The sequence below is a fragment of the Phaseolus vulgaris genome, chromosome 11 (assembly GCF_051622355.1).
Source record: "Phaseolus vulgaris cultivar YP4 chromosome 11, ASM5162235v1, whole genome shotgun sequence".
NCBI lineage: Eukaryota > Viridiplantae > Streptophyta > Magnoliopsida > Fabales > Fabaceae > Phaseolus > Phaseolus vulgaris.
In genome coordinates, this window is record NC_143508.1 from 37,345,886 (window position 1) to 37,368,643 (window position 22,758).

At 34.2% G+C, this 22,758-nt stretch overlaps 1 pseudogene; it reads left to right on the plus strand.

Annotated features, from left to right (window-relative positions):
* The first annotated feature begins 14,505 nt into the window (after positions 1-14,505).
* On the plus strand, positions 14,506-22,350 carry LOC150023236 (uncharacterized; annotated as a pseudogene).
* Positions 22,351-22,758: the final 408 nt, after the last annotated feature.

Consider the following 22,758-nt stretch of genomic DNA (forward strand, 5'->3'; position numbering starts at 1 on the left):
TTAGCATGTACCAAAAACAGATTTAAGAGAGATTATTAAGATCAAGAATACCTAACTCATTTCTTAAGAAGAAAAACCTCTCTTTTAGTAAAGGCTTTGTGAAAATGTCAGCTAACTGCAGTTTGGTCTCCACAAACTTCACTTCACAGTTCCCATTTTGTACATGATCCCTGATGAAATGATGTCTTATCTCAATATGTTTGGTCCTTGAGTGCTGAATCTGATTTTTAGTGAGATTGATGGCACTTGTGTTATCACACATCAAGGGAACCTTGCTGGTTTGTAAACCAAAATCTGCAAGTTGTTGTTTGAGCCATAGAATTTGTGCACAACAGCTACCAGCAGCTATATATTCAGCCTCAGCAGTAGAGAGAGCAACACATGCTTGCTTCTTGCTATGCCATGAGATTAGGCTTGAGCCAAGAAGGTGACAAGTGCCACTTGTGCTTTTTCTATCTAGCTTACAACCTGCAAAGTCAGAATTTGAATAACCAATTAAATGTATTGGAGAGTGAGAAGGATACCATAATCCTACAGATGATGTTCCTTTGAGATATTTCAGAATTCTTTTAGCAGCGTTGAAGTGTGACTCTTTAGGATTTGCTTGATATCTTGCACATAGACACACCGCAAACATGATGTCCGACCTACTAGCTGTTAGATATAGCAAAGATCCAATCAAACCTCTGTATTTTTTTTGATCTAAACTTTTTCCAGCAACATCAGCATCCATGTAACAGCTTGATGGCATTGGAGTGCTTGCTTCTTTGCAATTCTCCATTTCAAATTTCTTGAGAATCTCCTTGCAATACTTTGATTGACTTAAGAAGATCCCATCCTTCGTTTGCTTAACCTGCAATCCAAGAAAGAAAGACAGTTCTCCCATCATAGACATTTCAAACTCACCTTTCATTGCAGCCACAAATTCTTCACACAATCTATCTTGTGTAGCACCAAAGATGATATCATCAACATAGATTTGCACAAGAATTATTTCTGCATTTGACTTCTTGATGAAGAGAGTCTTGTCTACCATTCCTCTTTCATAACCATGAGATAGCAGAAAGTTGTTAAGCCTCTCATACCACTGCCTTGGAGCTTGTTTCAGTCCATACAAAGCTTTCTTCAACTTGAAGACATGGTTGGGATACTTGTGATCTTCAAAGCCCGGTGGTTGATCTTCATAGACTTCCTCATTGATGTAGCCATTCAAGAAGGCACTTTTTACATCCATTTGAAAGAGTTTAAAACCACTCATACATGCAAAGGCCAGCAGCAGCCTCACAGCCTCCAATCTAGCAACAGGAGCAAAGGTTTCACCATAGTCTATGCCCTCTTCTTGATTGTAGCCTTTGGCAACTAGCCTTGCTTTGTTCCTTGTGATCATACCATCCTCATCTAGCTTGTTCCTGAAAACCCATTTCGAACCAATAATATTCATTTCATTAGTTTTAGGGACAAGAAACCATACATCATTCCTTTCAAACTGATTTACCTCTTCATGCATAGCTTCAACCCACTTCTCATCCTTGAGAGCTTCCTCAATTGACTTTGGTTCAATTTGAGAGACAAAAGTTGTGTGCCTGCAGAAGTTTGAGATGGAGCTACGTGTGGAGACACCTTCGTTTATCTGCCCTATGATGTTATCCACTGACAGATCTCTAGGAATCCTCCACTCTTTGGGCAGCTCACTCTGTTGCAGAATTTCAATCGGTTGTTTCTGCGAATCAACCGGTTGTTTTTCTGCACAGATTTCCAGCTTCTCCAAACTGATGCTCTGTTCATCTTCCTCAGCACTGGTCTTTGGGATCTGACTGATTCTGCGATCTACCTCATCAAAGACAACGTGAACTGATTCTTCTACAATCATCAACCTCTTGTTGTAGACTCTATATGCATGACTTGTGAGTGAATAACCAATGAATATACCAAGGTCCGCTTTCTCATCAAACTTTCCCAAGCTTTCCTTTCCATTGTTGAGAACGAAACAGCTGCAACCAAAGACTTTGAGGTGACTGATGTTGGGCTTCCTTCCATTGAAAAGTTCATATGGAGTTTTCTTCAAAATGGGCCTTATAAGCACCCTATTCATCACATAACAAGAGGTGCTCACTGCATCTGCCCAAAAATACTTAGGAAGTGATGATTCACTAAGCATTGTTCTTGCAAGCTCTTCAAGAGACTTGTTCTTCCTCTCTACAACTCCATTTTGCTGTGGTGTTCTTGGAGCAGAGAAATTGTGCAGAATTCCCAACTTTTCACAGAATTTGCCAAACTTCTCATTCTGAAATTCTCCTCCATGATCACTCCTTACAAAACCTATGTTGTTGCTCTTTGTGTTTTGTAGTCTTCTTGCTAGCTTTTTGAATGCAGCAAAGGCATCACTCTTTGATTCCAAGAACAAGGTCCAAGTGTACCTAGAGAAATCATCAACAATAACAAGAGCATAATAATTTCCACCAAGACTCATAGTTCTAGAGGGTCTAAAGAGATCCATGTGAAGAAGTTCAAGAGGTCTCAAAGAAGAGACAACATTTTTAGTTTTAAAAGAACTTTTCACTTGTTTCCCTTTTTGGCATGCTTCAAAAATGTGATCCCTCTCAAACTTGAGTTTTGGCAGCCCAATCACAAGATCCTTTGATATTAGCTTGTTCAAATGATTCATGTGAATATGAGCAATTCTTCTATGCCAAAGCCAAGATTCATCTTGCTTGGATAGAAGACATTCAATTGAACATGGTGAAGAGATATCTAGAAGATACACATTATTAACTCTCTTACCTACCAACATTACCTCTTTGGTGTTGGGTAGACAGATTTCACATGTGTTTGACTTGAACATCACTTGATATCCCTTGTCACAAAGTTGGCTAATGCTCAGCAGATTATGCTTTAGGCCTTCAACAAAGAGCACATCATGGATTACCAAGATGTTCTCATCTCCTATGGATCCTCTCCCAAGAATTCTTCCTTTGTTGTTGTCTCCATAGGTGACATGACCCTCTTGCTTAAAGGATATTCTCAGGAACTTTGATTTGTCCCCTATCATATGCTTGGAGCATCCACTGTCCAAGTACCATAGTTGTTTGCTCTCCTCCAAGATTTCCTACAAAAGAGATTTTCAAGTACAAAGATTTGGTCCCCTTATGAATGTGGGTCCATCTGGTTTATACTTATCAATTAAAGCTTTATTTCCCTTAGGAATCCACTTCATAAGCCCTTTAGGAACAACATGTTTTCTGATTTTACAGAACCTCACAGAATGGCCTCTTTTCATGCAATAGAAGCATGTAACAATCGGTTGTTTCGATGGTCCAATCGATTGTTTTTCTGGCATTTTCGAAAATGATTTTGAAAATCTATCTTGTTTGTTTTGTGGATTAAAACCCAATCCAGATTTTCCAAAAACACAATTTTGAGATGCTAGCACACTCTCAAAGTTGGATTGGCCTTTAGAAAGCTTATCCACTGTTTTAACAAGATAGTGGACCTTCTTTTCAAGATTTTCGCAATTTTCACAAACTATAGTATCACACTTGCAAGAGGAGTTTTTGTAAATGATTTCCAGATTTTCAAAATCCATTTTTGAATGTTCTAAATCCTCTTCCAGTGTCTTTACTCTGTTTTCTAGCCAACTGTTCTTTTCTTTTAACCGATTGTTCAAGAGAGCCAATCAGTTGGCTTCTTCATGCGTTTCTTGAAAGCCTTGAAGCAATTGACCATAATTTTCAGAGTTTGAAGAGTTTGATGAACTTACACTACTTGAGTCATCCTTCTTTCTGGCCATGAAGCAAAGATTGAGGCTTTTCTTATTTTGCCTTCTCTTCCTTCTTGCTTGACTTTTTGTCATTGCTTCCTTTGGTTCATGAGCAGCCTTGAGTGTCTCCCACATTTCCTTAGCAGTTTTGCACTTTGATATCCTGAAAAATTCATTAGTATCTAGTGCAGAAGCTATAATGTTTTGAGCAGACCGATCAAGCTAGCTAACTTACATTCATCATTTGTCCATTTGGACAAAGGTTTTGCAATGAAAGAATTATCCTTTTTGAACTTTGGAATGTAAGGACCATTCTCAATTGAATCCCAAATTCCTTGATCAATAGATTCAATAAAGATTTTCATTCTTGCTTCCCAAAACTTATAATTCAATCCACAGAATAAAGGTGGTTTGTAGATTGAAGCACCTTCCTCAAAAGATAGTTTTCCAGCCATAAAAAAGATTTTTGATCAACTTGAATAACTTTCAAGAACCAAGCTCTTGATGCCAATTGTTAGAAAAATGGCTTTAAACTAGAGGGGGGTGAATTGTTTAAAGAGGGTTTTCGCAAACTTTTCAAAACTAGAATGAATTTATCTCAAGAACTAATTGATTCAGCAATTCAATTAGCCAAAACAGCAAGCAAAAGCTGTAGTACCAGAAAAAACAATCGGTTGTTTCGTAGAAACAATCGGTTGTTTATACCAGCAAACAACAAATAAACTGAATTTAAAGAGTTAGAGATAGAGAGATTGTACACAGTTGTTTATACTGGTTTACTCCAAACCAGAGCTACATCCAGTCTTCTCAGAAACCCTGAGGAAATCCACTAAGCAATCACTACTTGATCACTTACACAACAACCAAGAGAATGACCTTGAACACCTCAAGAAACACACTCTGATGAGAATCCAATAAAGGAGGCTTTTATTAATGAAGGAAGAGGGCATTCACCCTCACATTTGAAGTTCTTCCTTCTAGTCTTCTCAAAATTAAAAGAAGACATAAAATAAAGAGAGGATCAAGCCTAAATCCAAAGTCTACAAGCTTTCAAGAATGGACTTCAATTACATATCTCTCTTTATAGTTTCTTTTAAATTGTAAATAATATAGAATAGTGTTTAGAAAGATGCTTAGAGGGAAACATTAGACACCTCTTTTGTAAAAACATCTCTAGGCTTTAGTTTAGAAAATTCTAGAAGCTTGGGGAGTGAGCTTAGTAAGGGGGCGTAAGCTTAGGAGCATTTTGGGTAGCTTAGGGAATAAGCTATGTAAATGACCAGCCCTTGCTCCTATAAAAGGAGGGCTTAGGTCCTTCATAATGCAGATTTGGAATTTGTAGTAAAGAAACTCTCCCAATTTGGTGATTGAGTGAGTGAGATTTGATTTCTCCTCTTCCTAGTCTCATCTTGAGAGCCTTGGTTCCCTCAAGTGGCGGCAATTCACACTTATCTTGGAGCAATCACACTTCAAGTGGCGTGTTCATCAATCAAGTTCTTCATCCACATAAGTTTCCTCTCTTCTCCATTTAGTTCTTCCATTTCCATGTCCATATGAACTCTAAAACAAGTGTAGTTTCTTTTATTCGGTTCATCTTCCTTTTCTTGCATTTTTGTTCGGTTCTTTTCAATTTCTTACTGTTTTAATTCAGTTCAGTAGCTCCTTTTCATGTTTTGTTCGGTTCAATTGCTTTCTTTAGAGTTTCAATCGGTTCATTTACTTTCTTGTTCAATTTAATCGGTTCAATTGGTAAGAAATGGGTCTTCCATGTGAGTTTGGTGTTTGGTGCAAGTTTTGGTGAGTTCTTGAAACATAGAACATTGATCCATTTCTATTAAAAGTGCCTATTCATTCTCCAACTCAAGTTGATTCCATAAAATGTCAAAGAATCATCTATATCTTGCTATTGGAATCACATCACACTCTCCTTGGCCAACACTAAGATTGCTGATCTTGAACACCTCAAGAACACACAGCCAATCTCAGCAAACACAGAAACGAATTGTTCAACAGAGTACAAGGAATACACTTGTTACAGAAGATAATCTGAAATCAATACAAGCAGAATCCTATTCCAACACTTTGATCAATCACAAACTCTTAGCAATCTCAGCACTTTGAAAAACTCTTTGGAAAAACTTTGTCAAAGATTCTTAATTGTCAAATCTATTTTTCTGAATTTATTCAAAGATGTAGTTTGTTATCAAATCTTAACAAACTCTTAAATTGCATTAAAAGATTGGTCAAAGCATTTAATGACTGGAGCGTACGCAGTTAAAACATTTAAAGCTCAGTCAAAGAGAAAACAGTTTTTCTGTTATGGTCCCAAAACAAACAATCGGTTGTTTCCTCGAATCAATCAGTTGTTTTGGTACTTTAACAGTTCAACCATTCAAAACAGTTTTCAATCTTTTTCTCAAAACGCCTAAGTATAAACAATCGGTTGTTTCGACAAAACAATCGGTTGTTTTATCTTAGTTTGAAAACATTTTACTTTCACAAAGATTGAGAATGCTAATGCTTTAGATTTAATCACAGGATGGATTACAACATATAAACTACCCCAGAACAAAGCTTAAACCAGCACAACAACATCAAGCATAGCAGAGGCTTCAACATCCTTCAAAGGATTTGGATTCTTCAAAACTTGAACACCACAAGATTCAACATTATCCAGACTGTGGGGAATAAAATTCTAGAAGTTACTTGGAAAGCAATCAATTAAGGTAAGGGAAGCTAAATTTAATTTTTTTAATAGCATCCTAGGCTAGAAAATCTGAATGTGGAGGGGACGTGGTCCCAATATTCAATTTCTCTTGCAAATGATCTTACAGGTGTCGGAGGGTCTAAAGAGCTTTAGGGTACTGATTTTGAAACTTATATTGTAAATATTTGTATTTTTATATGTCCTAATCATGTATTATGAATGTTTTGAAAAACTCTAAGCTTTTATAGAAATACGTAAAACTTGTATTGTAATAGTTAAATGTTATTTTCTGGGGTGTTACAAATAAAAGATACACATTCACAAAATTATAAGATAAAAATTATGTTTAAACCTCAACATTTATATATGGCCATTTAAAAAAAAATGTTAATTGTCTTTCAATTTTATGTTTATTTCAATTCTAATTTTAATCATTATCCTTACGTTGTATTTTCCCTCTCACATAAAATTAGAGGTTTGAAAAGAACATAAAGTTTAGTGATTAAATGAATATTCAACATGATGTTATGGAAAAATAAAATTAATGAAAACGTAATTGGCCCGGATATTATGATTTTTCCAACGTGTGGCCAAGAGTAAAAATAGTGAATGATGTGAACTACAGTGGGTCTACAACAAACACGAAATAGGCATGAAAATGTGATGTTCAATTAACTTGAGTGGACTAGAAGAAAAGAGTAGACATGATGGCAGTGATGTTTTTTGGAGCCATTCCTTCATAGGTTAAGGTTCCTTTCCTTTAGTACTTTCCACTTTAGAGTTTTTTTATCAGTAAAAAGTAAATAAATAAATTAAAATATTTAAGGATATTTCAACTCATATTTCAATTCTTATGAAAAAATTAATATATTTTGATACGCCAACAATTCAAATCCCTCAAAAAAAAAAGATAGCATTTTCTAACTCTCCTAAATTCCTCCTAACCTTCAAAATATCTATGATGCAACTTTAGCTCATTATTGAACCTTTCTTGTGGCTTACAATACTTTAAAAATTGTGTAAATTTTGATATTTTTTAAGTTCGAATAAGTATATTTAATTGCTAAGGAGATTAAGTAAAATATATATTTTTCAGAACTACTAAGACTACAACTATAACTTTTATATTTAAAAGAAAAAAAAAACTAACTTAACTTTAAAGAACGAGTTTAAGAAAATTATTTCGCCATTTTTAATCTCTAAAAGTATATACCTATTTGGACCATAATTAGTTATTGAAAAGTAATATTTAGTCAAACTTTATTTATAATTAGAATAATTTAAAACCAAAACTTGAAATATTGATGAAATGTATTAAATGTTATCTTATCTTTTAACAACACTTAATTTAATCAATAACTACTTTTAATTTAAGGATGAAATAATAATTCAAGATAGAAAGGAACACAGACTTCACACGCTAAATTTAGAAACGTGTGGCCAATAATAAAGCTGCAAGGTGAATCTGATCTATAGTTTAGGTCAAATTAAAGTCCAAATAATAATTTAAATAAAAATAGATTTTTTAGTCTGATGTACTTGATCTGATTTTAATAGTTGATTCATTCATTTTTATATTAAATGTTTTATTCTTGATTCTTTATGTTAATTTTATAGTGATATAATTTTTTATATGCTTATATAGTTTTATAAATGTTTACTTGTTTTAATTAAACATACTATGATGTTAAAGATATTCAAAAAAGTTATTTTAATTAATATCTAAAGTTATTTAATATTATTATAGTATAATGCATCTTATTGTTGAATACTAAATTTTTAACTAATAATGTATAATATTTTTTTATATAAATAAGTTGTAATTTTTAATTAAAAGAAATTTATTATACTATAAGAAAATTATTAAATAACAAATAAAATTTAGAAATAAAAAATAATTAATTAATATATTGATTAAATTAAATATTATATTTTAGAGACTAAATAATTATTGATTTCTATTGTTAATTTTTTTTTAATTTATCCAGTTGGACAGCCATTCATTATAATAAATATGTTGTAAAAGATTGATATATACTAAAACTAAAAGTGAGATGGATATATTATTAAATAATGATTAATAGGAAACAAATAAGAAAATAATTTTCTAATTGAGATAAGTTACTTGTATTCTTAATGACGTGCACCGCTAAATATTTTAATTTTAATAAACCCAAAGTTTCGATTATTTGAATAAAATCTCGTATTCTAATTTTGTTAATGAAAAAAATTAATCACGAATAAAACTAACCAAAAATAATATATTTACCTACAAGATGAAAGGAAAGAAACAATGGAAAACATTGATACGTAGATCACAAGTTTATAAAGAGAAAATCTTAGGATTCAAATAATTAGTTTGATGAAAAATGAAACAAATAACTTTTAAAAATAAATTTGAAGTGATCTGTAAGAATTGAGATGACGCGCCCTTAATTGTTTTTTGTCATGGCGCTTTTTTGTTTGTCTCTTTTTTTTCGTGGATTCTTGTCCTCAAAATCTCACTGCAATGTACTTCATTTCTCAGAGAGTAATTGCAGTTTAATACATTTTAAAATAGTCTATATTAACTGCCATTTTCATTGCATTTTTTCTCCTAATCTATTCTCAAACTAATTAATCTCCTATGAATTTATTTCTAAAATTATAAAATGATTTCAAAGTAGTATATTTCTTTTTCTCCTTAATACGTGTAAATAATTTTTTAATTCTTGTTACTGTGATAGAAGGGAGGGAATAGTATAAACTAAAGTTATAAAGTCTTATTTCATTTATCACACAATCACTGTAATTTAAATTGTTTATTCACACTCGCAATAAATATATATATATATATATATATATATATATTAAAAAATCATTAATATATACTACATTATGAAGCAGTTTTATTTTTTTATAAAATTTATATTAAATGTTATTATAAAATGTGATATATCAATTAGGTTCACACAAGAAACTTTAAAAATTATTTATCATTACCTAAAACAATCTATGAAATAAATAAAAAATAAACATAAAAAATTAAATCAAACTCATTAAAAAAAATAGAAAACTACTCTGTGTAACTTGGACAAAACAATATATAGGAATTTTATATCTGTTATGAAAAAAAATAAGTAAAAACTAATTTGTTATGAAAAAGAAGTAAAAAAGTAATTAGGTTGCTAAAGTAATGGGTTTCTCTATTTCATTCAACTTGTGAATACAAAGAGGGAGGTCTCCTATTTATAACATGAGGAGCTTTGGAGATCAAGTTGTGAGGTAGGAAGGGAAAGACAACAGTGGTGCGGTTTAGGGTATTGACTTTAGTCAATGTCGCGCACATTCTAGAAGGTAGGATTTTCTTCCTTCCCTAATGGACTTCTCATAGGCCCAATCCTATAACTTCACTTTCTATTTGTTAGAATGTATGGCCTTAAACGAGAGGGGGGGTGAATTGTTTAAGAGAGATTTTCGCAAACTTTGAAGGTATAATGAAAATCAGTGCTGAATTACAGAGAAAAGAATCAAGGAAACAAAACCCAAAATTGTTTTAAGATGATATCAGAAAAACAATCGGTTGTTTTGTCGAAACAATCGGTTGTTTTTTTATCAGCAGTTAATAGAAACAACTTAAAAACAGAATTTAAAGAGTTAAGGGTAAGAGATAAGGACACAAGCAATTTATACTGGTTCACTCTTACACCAAGAGCTACATCCAGTCCCCAGAAACCACTAGGTATTCCACTATACAATCAAAACCAGATTACAAACACCACACACCAAAATAGTGACCTTGAACCCCTCAAGAAACACACTACCTTTGGCAAACCACACCAAGAATGTTGATCTTGAACACCTCAAGAACACACAACACTCCTTGGCAACACAACTTGATGTGAATGCAACTACAAGAATACATTATTCTTTGACATTCTTAGGAGCAACTTGAGTTGGTCATAAATGGCACCTTACTTAGAATTGGATCAATGTTCTAATTCAAGAACTCACCAAGACTTTGCACCAACCAAAGCTCATATGAACAATGAGTGCTAGAAACCTTTTCACAAACACATGGTGTAACAAAAGAAAACAGCAAGAAAACTCAAAATAAATCCTAAAACAGAATGGTAAACAACTTGAATTAAAGAGCTCTTGAAATGTAAAGTGCAATACAACTCAAAATTTAAGCAAAAACAAGCCTAGAGTCTAGATACCACATGATGTGAATGCAACTACAAGAATACATGATTCTTTGACATTCTTAGGAGCAACTTGAGCTGGTCACAAATGGCACCTTACTTTAGAATTGGATCAATGTTCTAATTCAAGAACTCACCAAGACTTAGCACCAACCAAGACTCATATGGAAGTCCATATATTGTCAAATGGAATCAAAACACAAGAAATAAAGAACAAGAATTGCAAGCTGGACAGAATTGAAATAATAAACTACTGCACCGAACAGAAACTAGAAACAAAGCTGGAAAACAGAAAATCAAACGGTAGAAATGAAAAGAAACAACAAACAAAGCTAATCTACCGAATGGAATTGAAAGAACATGAAGGAAGAACACTTATAGAAGGAGTTTGCTGGATTTTGAGAATTGGAAGAACATTTCACGCCACTTGGTTCCTTGATCCAAGATAAGTGATGGAGTGCCGCCACTTGAAGCTCACCATAGCTCACAAGATAAGGCAAAGGAAGAAGAAGACTCAAGACTCACAATTTCTCTCCAAATTTGAGTATATTCTCTCTACTATAAAATTCCAATCTGAATTGTGAAGGACCTAAGCCCTCCTTTTATAGGAGTAAGGGCTGGTCATTTACATAGCTTATTCCCTAAGCTACCCAAAAAACTCCTAAGATCACACCCCCCTTACTAAGCTCACTCCCCAAGCTTCTAGAATTTGCTAAACTAAAGCCTAAAGATGCTTTTACAAAAGAGGTGCCTCATGTTTCCCTCTAAGCACCTTTCTAAACATTATTCTATATTATTTACAATTTAAAAGAAACTATAAAGAGAGATATTTAATATGAAGCCTATTATTTGAGAGTTTGTAGACTTCTTTATCTTTAGGCTTGATCTTCTCTTTGACTTCTTTTAATTTGTGAGAAGACTAGAAGGAAGAACTCCAAATGTGTAGGTGAAAATCCTCTTCCTTCATTAATAAAATCCTCTCCTAGTGGATATTCATCACAACTACAGAAATACAGTAATCAAGGAAGAAGGGAATAGAATACACTTGGGTATTACAAAGCTTAAAGTTCAGAATTACAACCCAATCCTATTCCACACACTTAAGAATGATCCAAAGCTCTTTCAAATCTTGGAAAATCTGTTTTGATAAACTCTTTCTGTTACTTCAAGATTAGGAGCATAAAACCACCTTTATATAGACCCACCAAGTGGTCAAAAGCATTTAATAAAGGAGCCAAGTTAGTTAGGATCATTTAAAACATATTAAAACCGCTTAACAGAATTTTGTTAAGGTTTTCAAGAAAACAATCGGTTGTTTTGTCGAAACAATCGATTGTTTTGGTTTGACAGCAAAGTCAACCAAGTTTTTCAAAACCTTTTCAAAAACTGCTAAGGTAAAACAACCTGTTGTTTTGAAAAACAACTTGTTGTTTTGAAAAACAACTTGTTGAAATTTTAACAGCTTTTTAGAAAACACATCTTTTCAAAAGGTTACAGATTCAAATGAACTTGGATCAACTTAAGGAGTGAATTAACAAGTTTCAAACAACTAGACAACACACACACACAACAACAAGGTCTTCAAGCTTTCCTTTTGGATTTGGAGACATCAAAGCATCTTGTTCAACACTATTTATGTTATATAAACCCAAAGTTTGTGCTCTTCTTCTAGTAATCCTCTGAGGTATGGTGGGTGTTGAGGTTATGGGTTGGGCTTGGGTAGTAGGTTCCCTCTCTCCTTGGTCCTCATCAGCAAGGCTACGTGTTAGAGTTCTAATGGCTGGAGAAGCTCAAACGATGAAAAACGTGCGAATTAACAAAACATAGTGCCAAATAGTTATAGAGGAGGAGGCTTCCATCTCGAATATTTGTGTTTGTGGTCCTCATTATAAGTGGGGGGAGATGCATGGAAGGGAGTCAGATGCTGGGTCGGAAGAGAAGTTTAGAAAGATTGGCTAGGGTCAAGAAAGAGATTTTGGAAAGTCTGGAGATCGGGGATAGGTTAGTTAAGGTAAACATGCTTTAGTACGCGGACGATACTTTTTTTTTCTGCAAAGCGAAAGTGCAAAGCGTGTTCGTTATTAAAGTTATTCTTAATTGTTTCGAATTAGCTTCCAGTTTAAAGGTTAATTTTGAGAATAGCAGAATTGGCATAGAGGGAGGTAATCAACATATGGTGCAACATTGTGCGTCCATTCTACATTGTGTGATGATGAAAACTTCGCTTAAGTATTTGGACCTACTAGTAAGGGGATGTAACAAAAGATGCAAGTTTTGGGAAGAGTGGTGGATAGAGTGATTAACAAATTAGGCATATGGAAAGGCAAGCTCATCTCCATGATTGGAAGACTTTGTCTAATAAAATTGATGCAGAACGTGGAAGCTTTGATGATTCAAATTTGTGTTCAAGGTTGATGTTGTTCTCCTTTTGGTTAGAGCTTAGTCTAGGGTGTTTAGAATCCTTGTAAAGATCATTCCTAGTCCTTTGCACAAGCTGGTTCAATCTATTTTAAAAGAAAAAGTGTTTTTCTAAGCAAAGAGAAAAACAACCAGTTGAAACCACGATATAATTGGTTGTTTGCCACTTAGCTTAGTTGAAGGTTTTTAAAACTATTTTTGACTTGGTTAACTATCTCTCTAACCAATTCAACCGGTTAAAATGACATTTCAACCGGTTGAATGTCACTTTTCATAACAACTTTTCAAAAACCTGTTAATCTGTTTTTCAGTTGAATTAAAATTGTTTTAGCTCATGATTGACTGCCTAAAACGGCTAGTTTTAAGAGCTTTAAATATGGCTTCTCTTAGAGTTCAAAAACACACAGAAAGTGAGATTGAAATTGATTTTGAGAAGAGATTTAATTCAAAGGTTTGCATGATTGCTAAGTATCTGTGCATTGGTTCAAGGTCTGATCTTAGGAGCTTTGTGATTCCTGTAAATCCAGGTGTAATCTATTTCTTTCTTATTTTTGTAATAGTTTCTTTTTTAATAATTGTGAAGTGTGTAAACCTGTAATGTCAGAGGTTGTTTTAAATAAGGTGGTGTGTAAGGCAAAGAGGGTGAGTGGTTCTTGCAGTATCAAGATCACCTCTTTGTGGAGTTGTGTATCGTAATTTGTGATTGATTACTAGTGGAATACCCAGTGGTTGTTCTGGGGACTGAATGTAGCTCAGGGTTGAGTGAACCAGTATAAATTGGTTGTGTAATTTCTCTCTCTCTCTCTCTCTCTCACACACACACACACACACTCATTATAAACTGTTTATTTAAATTTGTGTTTCTGCTGCCATAAACAACCTATTAAAATAAAGTTTCAACCGATTGATTTTCTGCAAACAGTTTCATTGGCTTTAATTGTTTGGCTTCCTTGATTGCTTCTTCTGTGATTGTTGATAAAGCTTCATTCTTATCCAATCTTTGAGAAAATCTTTTGTCAAACAATTCACCTCCCCTCTTGTTTAAGTCATTAATTCCAATAATTGACATCAAGAGCTAGGTTCTTGAAAAATATTCAAGTACTGTTTTTTTGAAAAACTGCTTTAATGACTGATAAACTACCTTTTGGGGAAGGTGCTTCTATAAATAGACCACCACTTTTTTGTGGTGTAAATTACCAGTTTTGGAAAGTTAGGATGAAGATTTTTATGCATTCCACAGATAAAGGAATTTGGGAATAAAAGGACCCTTTTATTCCTCAAGTAAAAAAAATAATGTCTTGGTTGATTAGTCTCCATCTGAATGGACTGAGGCTGGTAGCAAGAAAGCAAAGTTTGATTGGATTGCTAAAAATATTATAACCTCTGCTTTAAGTTGTGATGAGTTTTTCAAGGTATCACAATGCAGTTCAGCAAAAGAAATGTGGGACATCCTTGAGGTCACACATGAGGGAACTAATGATGTAAAGAGGGCAAGAAAGCATGCTCTCATCCAAAAGTATGAGCTATTCAAAATGCAGAAAGGGGAGACAATCTCTGATGTGCAGAAACTCTTCTCACACATTGTGAATCACTTAATGAGCCTTGGAAAAAAGCTTTGACAAAGAAGAGTTTAACATTAAGATCTTGAAGTGTCTTGATAGGTCATGGCAGCCAAAGGTCACTACCATTTCAAAGTCAAGGGATCTAACATATATGACAACAACTTCCTTGTTTGGTAAGCTAAGGGAGCATGAGCTTGAGATGAATAGGTTGGTTGTCCAAGAAAGTGAGGACAAACACAACAAGGGTATTGTCCTTAAAGTTGCTAACCAGAAAAGGCAACAAGACTTCAGTGATAGTGATGAAGACAACATGAGCTTGTTGTCAAGAAAGTTCAGCAAATTCTTGAAAAAGAATAAAGGCCAATCTTCAAAGAGGTACAGTTCTAAGAAGCCAAATGACTTTAATCCTAACAAATATACTTGCTATGGTTGTGGTGAACAGGGACACATTAAAGCTGAATGTCCTAACAATGAGAGCAAGGAGAAAGTTGATTACAAAGAAGAAAGGAGAGGAAAATCCAAGAAAGCATACATAGCTTGGGATGACAATGAGGTATCCTCCTCCAGCTCTTCAAATGATGAAGAAGCAAATCTATGCTTAAAGGCATCTGCATCAAGAAGTGTAAACTCATTTTCTTCAGTCAAAGGTAACAACTATTACCAACTTCTTGAAGCATTCAATGAAACTCATGAAGAAGCTAATAGTTTGGCTCTCTTGAACAACCGGTTGAAAGGATTGAATAACTGACTTGAAAACAGAGTTAAAACACTGGAAGAAGAGTTAGAAAAATCTAAAATTGATTTTGAAAACCTTGAAATGATTTACAATAATTCTTCTTGCATGTGTAACTCAAGTTTTTGTGAAAACTGTGAATCTCTTGAAAAGAAGGTTCACTATCTTGTGAAAACTTTGGATAGGCTTACAACTGGAAAATTCAACTTTGAGAATGTTCTTGCATCTCAAAATTGTGTTTTTGGTAAAGCTGGATGAGGATTTTATCCACAAAGCAAAAGGAATGGGATTTCAAAACCTTTTTCTTCACTTCCAGAAAATCAACCGATTAAAAGAACGAAACAACCGGTTGTTACATGCTTTTACTGTATGAAGAGTGGTCACTCTGTTAGATTCTGCAAGTTTCTCAAATTTCTTGTTCCTAAAGGTATCTTTAAATGGATTCCAAGAAATATTAATGGTTCTAAAGATAAATCTAACATGAAAGGTCCTAAATTCTTTAAGGGATCAAATCTTATGATTTAACAAGCTTTCTTTTGTAGAATTTTGCCTCCACTTGAAGGATGTGTAGAATCAGGATCTCATGGATGCAAATAATCAAGACAATGACTTGTTCTAAAATTGTGTACTGCTTTCTGTGTATTCTTTCAAACCTTGAAGAATAACTCTTTATTTTTCCTATAGTTGAACATTTGATTCTAAATCCATTTCTGAATTTTCATTATTTTGTTTCTGGATTATTTTTTTTTTTTTGTATTCCTTCTGTTTCAATACAAAAATAAAAAATGTGCTTTAATCTGGATCCATGTATGTTCAATGTTTGTTAAAAGAATTTGGTTTTTCAAACTTCATTCAGCTGTTGCAGAAATTCAACCGATTGTTTCTACGAAACAATCGATTATTTCAGCCCTGTCAGCACTGGCCAAATCTATTTTAAATCTCTGTGCTTTGATTTGTTGTATTGTTCAAACCCAGTGACGTTTGTGGTCAACAATGCTTTAATTACAACTTTGAATACAAATTTTCTCTACAATAATTGCTCTTCATGAATTAGATTCCTCTAAGCATTGGAAATTAAAACTGCTTTTAAGTTTGGTCAAATTAGCATGTGTGTTTCTATGCTTTCTATTATGTCTAACAGAAACTACTTTATGGTTCTGATTTGATTCCTTTTTCTGTTTTGAATACAACCCACTAAATGCCAACTTTGATTAACTGTTGTGGTTATATATGTGAAGCTATTTAGTTGTCATTATTCACAAAGAACAATCTATTTTTTTCTTCTCTTTGAACTAAATTTGTTTATGCAGTGTGCTCTCATCTTTTCTCTCTAAACCACAACATCAATTCCTCAATCCTCTAAGAGAATGATGACAATGACAGTAAAGAGTGGTGGAAAACTAGAAGGTTGGTTCGCAGGAGAATCATAACTAATAGAAAAGTACCTACATGAAACTAGTAGGAAGATTGTTAACACTCCAAAGCCTATCTCTTTCACTTGGATGAAGCAACAGAATCTGATTGTGGTGAGAAGTCTTCTAAAGGAGCAAAGGCTGAAGAGATTCCTTGAGCTTTCTGGAAACATCTACCAAGATTTGGTGAAGGTATTCTACATCAATCTTCAATTTAATGGTGACACTCTCAACTCTCATGTGAACGGGGTAGACATTGTAATCACTAATGAAGTGTGGACTGCTATAACTAGACTAAAGTATTCTGGTTTAAGAATTAACAAAGGCAATATTGGGGTGATAAAAGAGTTTAATAAGATTCAATTCTACAAGAATTGTCTCAAGAATCCCCTCTCAAAGGTAAGAAACTTTTCTATTGGAGGGTTGAAACTTGATGAAAGGCTCATTGCCTTCATTGTGTCTTGGATTGTGATGAGAATCAAATAAAGGAGGCTTTTATTAATGGAGGAAAAGGACATCCACCCTCACATTTGAAGTTCTTCCTTCTAGTCTTCTCAAAATTAAAAGAAGACATAAAATAAAGATGAGGCCCAAGCCCAAAGCCCAAGCCCAAGCCCAAGAAGGCCAAAGCCCAAAGAGCCCAAGTCCATCCCATGAGGGGCAAGGCCAAGCTTTGAAATACTCTTGTATAGTTTTAGGAGGTGTGGTTATTAAATAAAGGTGTGTGAAAATGTAAAATAAAGTCACATTGTCCATGTGACTTAGGAGAGTGGTGTAGGTGTAGTTTTTGGGAGGTGTCATAGTAGAAAAAGGTCACACCTCCCATGTGACTTGTTTTTGGTGGGAATTTCAAATGAGTTTATTTGAAATTTCCCACTTATTTTTCAGCACCTTAGGCTATAAATAGAGGTGCTTCCTTTGTAAAATTCAGATTTGAATTTTATCTAAAGAAACTATACTCAAAATTGGAGTGAGCATTTGGAGAGCTTTGAGCTTCTTCTCTAGTCTTATCTTGAAGGACCATGGTTTCCTCAAGTGGCGGCTTCCACACTCATCTAGGAGCATCCATTCTTCTAGTGGCGTGATCATCCAACCATTCCTCCATCTTCATGAGCATTCTCTTCTCCTTCCTTTCTTCTTCTTCAATTGTTCATGTTACCTTGTGTTTTTGAGTTGTCTAGCTTTCGGTTTTTTCTATTTTCAGCACCTATATTCTGTTTTGTTTTTAAATTCTGTTCGGTTCTTTTGTTTAGTAGCTTAATTCTGTTCGGTTGATCTAGTTACTATTTCTTTGTTGATTCAATTTGACAATATTTGGTTCATCCAAATGAGTTTGGGATTTGGTACTTGTTATTGGTGAGTTCTTGATCTTAGAACCATGATCCAACTTCTAAGAAAGTGCCTCTACATTTTCCAGCTCAAGGTGATTCCTCAAAGTGTCAAGAATCTTGTTCTATGTGGCTATTGGAATCACATCATGTGGTATCAGAGCCTTAGGTTCATTCTTGTTTAATTGTTGAGTTGTGTGCACTTTATTTCAAGAGCTCTTTTTAATTTCTTGCAATTTAAGTTTCTGTTTTAGAATTTTAATTGAGTATTCTTGCTGTTTTTTTCTCTTTTGCTCCAAGTGTTTGTGGAAAGGTTTATGGCACTCATAATTCTTATGAGTATGGTTGCTCTTTTGGAATGGCATTATCCTTCCTAGAGTTTACCTTAAGCTTCCTTTCACTTGTTACAATTTGTGTTGTGTCTTTTAATTTTTGAATCATGTCAAGTTGTGTCTTAGTCATGTTATTCCATATATGTCATTACTTCTAGTAGTACTTTTATTGTTTTGATTGTTTCTTGCTTTGGTGTCATATAATTTTCTGAATTGATGTTGATCCTTTGTGCATTTTCTTTTTAGAATTGAGTTCATACTTGTATTCTAGACCTATACAAGTTCCACTACATCATTTTCTATTATGTCTTTGCTAGTTCATCATCCTGTTTTTTATTCCTATTAGGATTCCTCTGTTTCTGAAAAAAGTGCTTACTGTTTTTCCTTATTGCAACTGATTTACGTACTGTAAAATTCTTAAATTCTGGATTTGAGATATTCAAAGTGTTAGAAAAGAATAGAAAAAAGAATCATTCAAAAATATGAAGTACACAAAAAATGATAAATAAAATAAAAAAAGTGTACATTTCTGCCGAAAAAAATACGGTAATCTGGCAGCGATTTTGAAAAATTTATTTCTCTCAATTGGCTTACTGTTTTTAATTGATTCCAGTGCCATTTTTGAGTTAACATCTTGAAGTTTCTGTGGTATAAATTTCATAATCCAGTTCGCTCTACAACGTTCCAGTTAAATCAGTGAATATCAAACACAGTTTGCATTAAAAAAAAAATTTCCAGTAGCTAAATTTGGTTTTGTGGTGGTTTGCTCTTAAGATTGGTGTGCTTGCTTTGACATATTTCATTTGAGGATTCCAAGGCCTCAAGATCAGATTGGAGCAAGAACATTATTTCTTTGAGAGTGATATCTTTTTCAGCCTTAGTTCACTTCGGCAGTTTCATTACAGCTCACTGTTTTTGCTAATTTTTAACTTGTTTGCTGTTTTTGTGTGTTTGCTGTTTTTTTATTTGCAAAATGGCTGGCTATTCAAGTGGTGCATCTTACAAACAGCATTCTCCTTCCAAAGCTTCAGTCCTTGGTGAAGAAGAACATAGAAGAAGGAGGCATCACCATCATTCTCATGAAGAGAGCTATAATCGTGACCAAAGATATCACCAAGTGTTCAACATTGCTTGTAAAAAAGTCCCTAGTTTTAATGGTGATAGTGATCCTAATGTGTATTTAGAATGGGAGACTAAGGTTGACCATTATTTTCATGTGTATAAGGTCCAAGATGACCAAAAACTTAGATTAGTTTCTTTATCCTTTTTGGGCTATGCCAAAGAATGGTGGCATAAAATTGTAATGGACATTATATATCGCAAGAAACCTCCCGTGGTTTCTTGGAATGCTTTGAAAGAGTGTATGCGCGCGAGGTTTGTTCCTCCTTCTAGGAAGGAACACTTGTTGAAGTTCCAAAGGCTTCCTCAAGGACATAGGATGGTAGATGAATACTTTAAAGATTTTGAAACAACTTTGACTAAAATGAATATGCATGCTAATGAAGAGTCAAAGATTAAATGGTTTGTACGTGGTTTGAAAAGAGATATTAGAGATTTTGTAGAATTAAAAGAATATTCTTCTTTAAAGAGCGTGTTTCGCAAAGCCATCAAGGTAGAATCATATCTTTTGAACAAAACTTTCAAAAATACTCATGATGATGATTTCTACAACTCTTCTAGGAAGGATGCAAACAAAATTTCTCCTTCCAATTTTTCCAAACAAACCATGTTTCCAAACAAAGTTTCTACTACAAATCTTTCTACTCCTAAGTCACCTACCAAAACTTCAAATATCAAATGTTTTAAATGTTTAGGTTTTGGGCACATAGCTCTTCATTGTCCACAAAAGCAAATCTTAAAGATCAACAAGGTAAAACAAGACCTAACTCACCCACCTACCACAAGTAAACAAGAAAAAGACAAAGAAGGCCAAGTTGACATGGGTCTTATCCTTTCACCTCCAAGGTGTTTTCCTTCCTTATCTTTTTCATTACCCAAGGTTCCTATTTCACCACCATCTTGGTTACAAAATGTTAGGGATGATTTGTTCATACCTCCTAATGGTTGTCACCATTTAAGATGTCTTTTTCCAAAACATCACATCATTCCCAAACAAATTTTTCCAACTTGGTCGATTTATAGAACCTCCTTTTTTGAAATCCCATTATTTACAAATGCTAAGTCATGTTTACATTTTTCTTCCACTTTTAATTGTAAAACTAAACTAACTTTGTTATATGCAGGGATTCAGAATTCGTGGACGAATTCTCTCCAACTCGAGGAGTATGATGAGAATCAAATAAAGGAGGCTTTTATTAATGGAGGAAAAGGACATCCACCCTCACATTTGAAGTTCTTCCTTCTAGTCTTCTCAAAATTAAAAGAAGACATAAAATAAAGATGAGGCCCAAGCCCAAAGCCCAAGCCCAAGCCCAAGAAGGCCAAAGCCCAAAGAGCCCAAGTCCATCCCATGAGGGGCAAGGCCAAGCTTTGAAATACTCTTGTATAGTTTTAGGAGGTGTGGTTATTAAATAAAGGTGTGTGAAAATGTAAAATAAAGTCACATTGTCCATGTGACTTAGGAGAGTGGTGTAGGTGTAGTTTTTGGGAGGTGTCATAGTAGAAAAAGGTCACACCTCCCATGTGACTTGTTTTTGGTGGGAATTTCAAATGAGTTTATTTGAAATTTCCCACTTATTTTTCAGCACCTTAGGCTATAAATAGAGGTGCTTCCTTTGTAAAATTCAGATTTGAATTTTATCTAAAGAAACTATACTCAAAATTGGAGTGAGCATTTGGAGAGCTTTGAGCTTCTTCTCTAGTCTTATCTTGAAGGACCATGGTTTCCTCAAGTGGCGGCTTCCACACTCATCTAGGAGCATCCATTCTTCTAGTGGCGTGATCATCCAACCATTCCTCCATCTTCATGAGCATTCTCTTCTCCTTCCTTTCTTCTTCTTCAATTGTTCATGTTACCTTGTGTTTTTGAGTTGTCTAGCTTTCGGTTTTTTCTATTTTCAGCACCTATATTCTGTTTTGTTTTTAAATTCTGTTCGGTTCTTTTGTTTAGTAGCTTAATTCTGTTCGGTTGATCTAGTTACTATTTCTTTGTTGATTCAATTTGACAATATTTGGTTCATCCAAATGAGTTTGGGATTTGGTACTTGTTATTGGTGAGTTCTTGATCTTAGAACCATGATCCAACTTCTAAGAAAGTGCCTCTACATTTTCCAGCTCAAGGTGATTCCTCAAAGTGTCAAGAATCTTGTTCTATGTGGCTATTGGAATCACATCAGATTGTCACACCAAGGGGGAGCAATCACTCTACTCTCTATGAAGAGGACTTGTTGTTAATCTACTGCATCATGAACAAGGTGAAGCTCAACTGGATTCACATCTTCAAGGACCACATGCAAAAGACTATAAGGTTAAATGACTTCCACTATCCATATGCCATTTTGATTTCTAAAATTCTACATTATTTTGATGTAGATATTGAAGAAAAACTGGCTGAGATTGTAAAGCCTTCAAGTGAGATCAATAGTGGTTCCCTAACCAAGATGGGGTTTACCAAGATTGGTGGAAGGTGGATAAGCAAGGATGGTGACCAAGCTGGCCCTAGTGGAACTCATGATGGAGAAGAAACAAAAGTTGCAACAAACCCAGAGGAACCTGCTGTTGAGACTCATGAAACTGATCCTAGTGTTGATCACATGAGAGGTAGGATGATTTCAATGTCTCCTTTTGATAGGCTAATGGTAAATCGTATGGACACCTTTGCTGAGAACCAGAGAAATCTTCATGAACTGTGTGAATCAAGGTTTCAACATATGGATTCAAGGTTCCAAACCTTGGATGAGCAGATTGAAGAAGTTCATAACCAACTTCTGGATCTACAATATGGAAGGAATGATTGAAGGAAGCTGAAGGCCTTCATTTAAATTATTGGTTTATGTTTCTGAAGAAAAAAAAATTCCTCTTTTATGTTGTTTTTTAATCCTTCTTTTTGTCTACTTGTGAAGACAAATAGGGAGAGAAGTGAGCTTTGGGTTGTAATGTTCTAATACTTGCATCTGCTTTTGTTTTGCACATTTGTTTGAACATTGCTTAACTAGTTTTTAACTTATTTTAAACTTTGATATAAACTCTGATACAAATTTTAACTGGTTATTCCTGTGAAATAAACGATTGTTTTGCTGTTTTTGTACCTATGTATGTTTGTCTGATTTCTCACATTGATTTGGCTCATGTTCCTCTTTGGAAATCACCTAGTGGAAACTAGTTTGTGGTGCCTGTTTGACTGGAATAGATTATCATGTATTTCT